The sequence below is a fragment of the Pseudochaenichthys georgianus genome, chromosome 15 (assembly GCF_902827115.2).
Source record: "Pseudochaenichthys georgianus chromosome 15, fPseGeo1.2, whole genome shotgun sequence".
NCBI lineage: Eukaryota > Metazoa > Chordata > Actinopteri > Perciformes > Channichthyidae > Pseudochaenichthys > Pseudochaenichthys georgianus.
Genome location: NC_047517.1, coordinates 8,169,919 through 8,176,588, shown reverse-complemented (window position 1 = coordinate 8,176,588; position 6,670 = coordinate 8,169,919).

Genomic DNA, 6,670 nt, shown 5'->3' with positions numbered 1-6,670 from the left:
CGCAGTGCGGGTGCAGCGAGCTGTTTGGCTGATGCAGAGCGGAGTGCACGTGCTCGGGTGTACGGTTTAACCATGTCCTGGATGTAGGAAGGGCCAGATCCATTCACAGCATGGTTCGCAAGTACCAGCCCTTAGCAAAAAAATCTATAGAATACTATAGAAAAATGTATGGACGAATTCTATAGAAAATTTCTGTAGAATACTACAGGATTTTTGCGGACATACTATAGAAATTGCCTAGGTGTTTTACTATAGATTCTGGGAAATAATCTATAGAAAATATATACTGTGTAGATGGTTTTTTTGTAGAAAATAATCTATAGACTCCTATAGAAAACCCCATGGATGCTTTCTATAAAACTGTTCTGTAGAATACCATTCTTTATAAAACGGACAAGTCAAATCAAGCAATCTGATTGGTTCTTAGCCGTGATATACTGAGCATATACCACGGGTAGAATTGTAAGTTACTTTTCACATCAAGTCAGTATCCTTCCGCGTCTGAGAAAAACAGTATACCGTTGGGCTGAAAAGCAAACTGCCTGCAGTTTGCTTTTCATACTGGAACAAGAAAGCAGCGGAGAAGTAACGGGGCAGAAACCCTCCTTTTTACGCAGCGGTCCAGACATAGACATCAAACGGCAAAACATACAGTGGGCAGTTCCTTTGGCATTAGGGCAGGGATATCTAGATACTTTCCAAGGTTTGACATAATGAGTTGTGCTACTTTTAAAGCAAGCAACGATGTTTTCAAATCTGTAATCAAAGAGGTCCGCAAAAACACTATCGGCCAATCAGATTGCTTGATTTGACTTGTCAGTTTTATAAATATATTTACATTTCTTCCGTTACGGAACAAACTTACAAAGCATAAGATGGAAACATTTAAGATTAACTTGGACCTCCGGGGGGGTCTTACTATGGAAGAGTGGATTGAGGAGTGCCTATCTCCAGAAAAAAAAAGCACGTAAACGACGACATGCAGAGCTACGTGAAGAGCAGGTAGACCAACTGAAAAAGTAGCACCATTCAAAAGCTTTCTGATGCGGGTCTTGAAACAAAGCAGAGAAATCATGACCGTTAGTGGCCACAGGTGCGAAAGCTCTCTCTCGAGCTACTGTAAGCCGAATCTCGGGGACCGGAGAAAGTGGAGCAATATTCTCACCACGCCAAGCAACAGCCTAGAACAACCTCAACAAGTAACCACGTAAGCCATTCTACTGATGCTGGACAGGTTTTCAGTGGCTGCACAATAAACGGCAACATACAAATGTATGTAAATAAATAGCCAAATAATTGATCAACGCTCTCTGTCTAATATGTTCGCTAGCTGTTAGTGTTGTTGCATAGCAACCACGTCGCACTATGTTTCGCGCAGAAGGCAACGGAGGGACTATTTTATTTTGAACATCATTATTTACGAATAAAAACTATTTAAATTAGAGTGTGTATTTTTTTCCCATATTGCCACACTTGGTAACCGTTTTATAAAAGCAATAGCTCACTTCAGGCCGTGATATATGCTCATTATATCACAGCTAAGGGGGTTGTCGACCCTCCGCTTCGCGTCGGGCCGAACCACGCCCCTTAGCTGTGATATAATAAGCATATACCACGGCCTGTCGTGAGCTATTGCTTAAGTAGAATACTATAGAATCTGTGGACATTTCTATAGAACTTCTTTGAAGAATACTATAGAATGTTTGCAGATATTCTATAGAATTTACCTATGGATTTTACTATAGATTCTGCAAAAATAATCTATAGAAAAATCTATTGATGTTTCTATAGAATTTCTGTAGAATATACTGCAGTATATTGGCAAATATTCTATATAATTCACCTATAAATTGTACTATAGATTCCACCAAATAATTTATAGAATCCTATAGAAAATTGCTATTGTTTTCTATAAAATTGTTCTGCAGAACTTATAACATTAATTTACGGGAATTGTCCTTAAAGGTTTTACAGAATTTTACAGATGTATCTGCTCTTTTTACAGTCAATAACCTTTAATAAAAGTACAGCACTAAAACTTCTACGGGCAAAAAACCCATAAAAAAACGGTCAAATGACTGGCAGCAGGCTGCCAAACAAAAACCATAAAATTAAAGTAAAAATACTTTAACTGAAATAAAGTGCAAAAGCAATTAGTATACAGAAATTGTCCTTAAAGATTTTAGAGGAAACTTTCCTCTCTTTTCAAAATCCATTGTCTTAAAATGTTACATTAAAATACCTTAAATAAAGTTCTGATGAGAAAAACAGTTTTTTACATTTTCTTTTATTAGATTTGTATGATCAAACACTAAAATAAATACAGAAACTAAAGTTCTACAGGGAGAATACTGTTATTTTACAGCTTTCTAACATTTTCCAATCAAACAGGTTCAACAAAATGACATCATAAAATGTTCTGTAGGAAACAATTACTCTGAAAACTTAAAATATTTGTAGAATTATAGTACAACTAATGAATACAGCATTTCATATTATACAGTAGAAACAAAACGTTTGAATCTTTTAAGATTACTTTGAAACATTCTCAACTGAAAATAACAGAAATTGCAAAATGGCGACATATGTTCACATTGTCAATTTGAAGGAGCAGTGTACAGGATTTAGTACGTCTAACAATGGGGATGTAGGTTCCAACCAATGGATAACTTGTTCACTCACCCTCCTATCCCAAGTTTGTAGGATAATGTTTATTGGCTCCAAAAAACTTGAGGCCCAATCATGTTTCCTCTGTCCATGCTGTGCTACTGTACACATGGCAGTGCAACCTAGAGGACAAACAGATCAGAATTTATTGCCAGGTATGTTCACACGTATGAGGAGGTGTCGTACATACAAATACATTTTTTTAAAAACTACACAGATAGCGAACTATATTAAGAAATAGAATGCAATAAATTATAGAATATAAAATATGGGCAGTAAGCAATATTTAAACATTGCATTATTTACCATCCTGTGATCTCCATGCAGAGTCTGCGTTGTGACTGAGGTAAAGTGTCAGTGGGGGGGGCGGGCCTTGTTGAGGTGCCGAGAGGTTCTGGTCCTGATGGAGAGAGGTTCTGGTCATGATGGAGAGAGGTTCTGGTCCTGATGGAGAGAGGTTCTGGTCCTGATGGTGCGCAGCCTCCAGCCAGAGGGTTGTGTTGAAGGCAGAGCTGAAGTCCACAAACAGAATCCTGGCATAGGTTCCTGCTGTGTCCAGGTGCTGGAGGAGGAAGTTAAGTGATAACTATTAGTAAACCATAATGATGGATGCTATTATCAGGGCATTAATAATTTCATAAGTTTAGAAGGGGGGAACATAGTCTAACAACAGTTAGCTTTTGTTAATTTTACCTCGAGCCAAACTTGTGAGACTTGTTTCTGAAATCCCTTTCTCTTAAAGTGAATAAATAAAAAATAAAACAATGGAGGTGACCCTAAAACTAACCACTGGAATGCTTGCCTAACATGACCTAGTCCATAAGTGAGGTAAGGGTGGGAACAATCAAACACACCCTCCCAGGCACTGCGTGTTAGCGAAGTACAACTGGGATTTCGAAGAGGAAGATATGCTTGCTAAATTCTTAATAATAAAGAAAAACCAACAAATTGAGCACTTGAGTCTTCATTAGCAGCGCCTAGCTACAGCTGCGGAGCTTCGGTCAATACCACTAACAGTCTATTTCCTTAAAATGGTACATATCGATGAATCTATATTTTCATCTTCAGGTGATTAAATCTGCATAATGTCCCTGTACAATAAGATTTGAGCATTTTGTAATCCAGTGAGGAAATTCGAGACCAGTAAATATTGATTGATTAAACAACACTAAATTACATGTTAGTGCTTTCTTCAAACTCAGACTCTCTGCTGCGGCTGTACCTCAAAGACAAAACAATTGTATTATGATCTGTGTTGAACAAGGTCTGATTTTCCTGTACATGTACAATGTGGGGTATTTTTAAATACTTTACTAAACCACATTCAATACTATGTTAGACACAAGTTAGTTATTACTCACATCTCAAAGTCTTTTCATCTGCAAGATGGAAGAATAGCTTGGTGCTGCCTGGAGAGACTGATGAGGGACACAGGCTGGCTTCAGCAGCTTTCCACACAAAGCCATCACATCTTCTCTTCCATAGTCCTCGCTGTCCACTGGTGCTCTGTCAAAAGAGTGAACATCACAGCCGTCATGTTAACCCTTTGTTACACAACATGCAACCAACATGTGTCAAAAGTGACCCGAATTAGTTTTAATTGTAAATATCTTTGCAATAAATTACTTTAACCATTCAGGAATCCAGGTATTCCTCAATTAACCTGTTTTGGATCAACACCAATTTGTATGTTTCCCTTTCTTACTTTTTGAATAAAAATCATGTTTGTATCACTACACTTCTAAGGCACAACATGGGTCAAACATTACCCGTATTATTTTTTCTATGTTATGTCATGCATGGCTGAGTGTTTCTTTACTATACATTTTCAAAAATAATACATTTTAGCAGTGATTTGGACCAAGCATGTATGATGTAGTAATACAAAAAGTATTTTAGTTCACACAGTGTGACATTAGCTAGTCATGTTAGCTTGTAATATATAGAGCAGAGCTAACTAGCAAGTTAGCCAAACGTTAGCGGTTAGCTGTTTATGCTATTCTAGCTGTTACTGAACATTAACAAACTAGATTCCGCTATAAGAAAGCTGTGAAACTTTACATTAAACTTGGCGACAACAGTGTGACACCCCGCTGCATGTTTATGTGTAATTCTCCCGTGTTGGAGACGAGAGGGTGGTGCGGCAGTACTGCAAAAAGCTGTAAACTAACGTTAGCAGCCACCTGTTAAGCCAGGTTTCCCGGGCATATGGCCATATCTTCCCTAGATTCACATCTTGCAAGAAACAGCATCTCAGGGCTTCTTAACATTTAACAACCTATTAATGATGAATACCAACTTAACGGGAAGAAACTCAGCTAACTAGAAGAAGAAACGTAACCTTAAATAAAAAATAAAACATTCACAAACTAAGGATTATCTAAATACATATTTAACTCCATTACAGTTGCAGGACTCACCAGATCTCAAGTCTTCTGTTCTTTGTTGACGTCCCGATGCTCATATTTAACGTGTAAAACGATCCCGATATTAATCCATAAACTCCTGCAGCAGACATACAGACAGACAGCTGTAGCTCGCAGGAGGAGACCCGCTCAAACTGACATGGATGTTTCAAATGTGAACGACAGGCGCGGACAGTTCTCATTGGCAGGTTTTTTCGATTACGTTTATATTAACCAATCAGGAGTGTTGTGGACTCATTCCAAACATGCCTGACTTGTCTGCCGTGTTTTGGCTGAATTCTATTTCAAGTGCCGTAGCTCTGGCTGTCGGCCAGAATCCGAAAACCATACATTATACTGTAAAACTAAGGCTTATTACTGTATATTGACCAATGGGGGGAAAAAAACAGCAACATAAATAAAACAAGGATAACTGTGACTTGTTGAGTAAATAACAGTGTGTGTTTTAAACCTTGGTCCTCCCTCCCTTGGTCCAGAAATGTCTCCACTTTCTATAATTTTAATTTTTGTTAATGATATTGTCAACTGTAGATGTTTACAATATAGTAAGTTAGGAATTTAAACATAAACATATTTATTTACTTTTTTTCAACATTGGATATTTTGTGTTTGTGGTGGATTCAATCGAATATTGAGAAAATGATTTATGTAAAAAGGTTTTAATTACATTTTACGTTTTTTTTATTTGACGCTTTTTTTACAGTTTTATGATTACCTTAAAATTACAAAGAAAATCTTTAAGTCTTATAATAGTAATACACTTTTGTATTACGAGTTACATATTTAATTACAGATAATACTTTTTATTTGACGTACATCTGCATTTATTTTCTGAAAGTGCAAAAATACTGTAAATATTATATAGTAAATTTACTGTAAAAAAAAAAGGAAATAAACGTTATTTGTGGTTATTGTCAAAATACTGAAAATAATGTTTTGGGTTGTTAATTTATAGTTAAAGGTGGGGTAGGTAAGTTTGAGAAACCGGCTCGAGATCGCTAGAATTTGAAAATACACAACCGGAGAAAATCTGCCACTTCCTTATAGAGCCCCTCCTCCAACACACACGGACGCGCACATGACCAATGAGGGCACGAGATAAGTTTGTGCCCCGATGGAAGGCTGACAGGCAGGTAGGCCTGGCCGGCTAAACGGATTGTACTTTTTACAGTATTACGGCTTTTACAGATGACATTTTTTTATGGATTTTATGTCAAAGCACTTCAGATATTCATTGCTATCGGGATGTTAAGAGCATTCCATGGAATATAACAAAAAGTGTATCTCGAGCCGGTTTCTGAAACGTACCTACCCCACCTTTAATATCTGCCATTTTACAGGATTTTGCAAGTTATTTAAAAAAAACATGATAATTACTATAAACATTTACAGTAATTTCCTGTAAAATTACAATCTTTTTTACAGTGTATAATAGACTGCAAAACAGAGTAGAGTACTGCAGACTCCAATGAGTTGTTTATAACAGACTCACACTAACAATACATATTGTTATGTCACTTAGCTTTAATCTCCAGTTGTAACAGATAATTAGTTACATAACATAAGTGATCAATGTA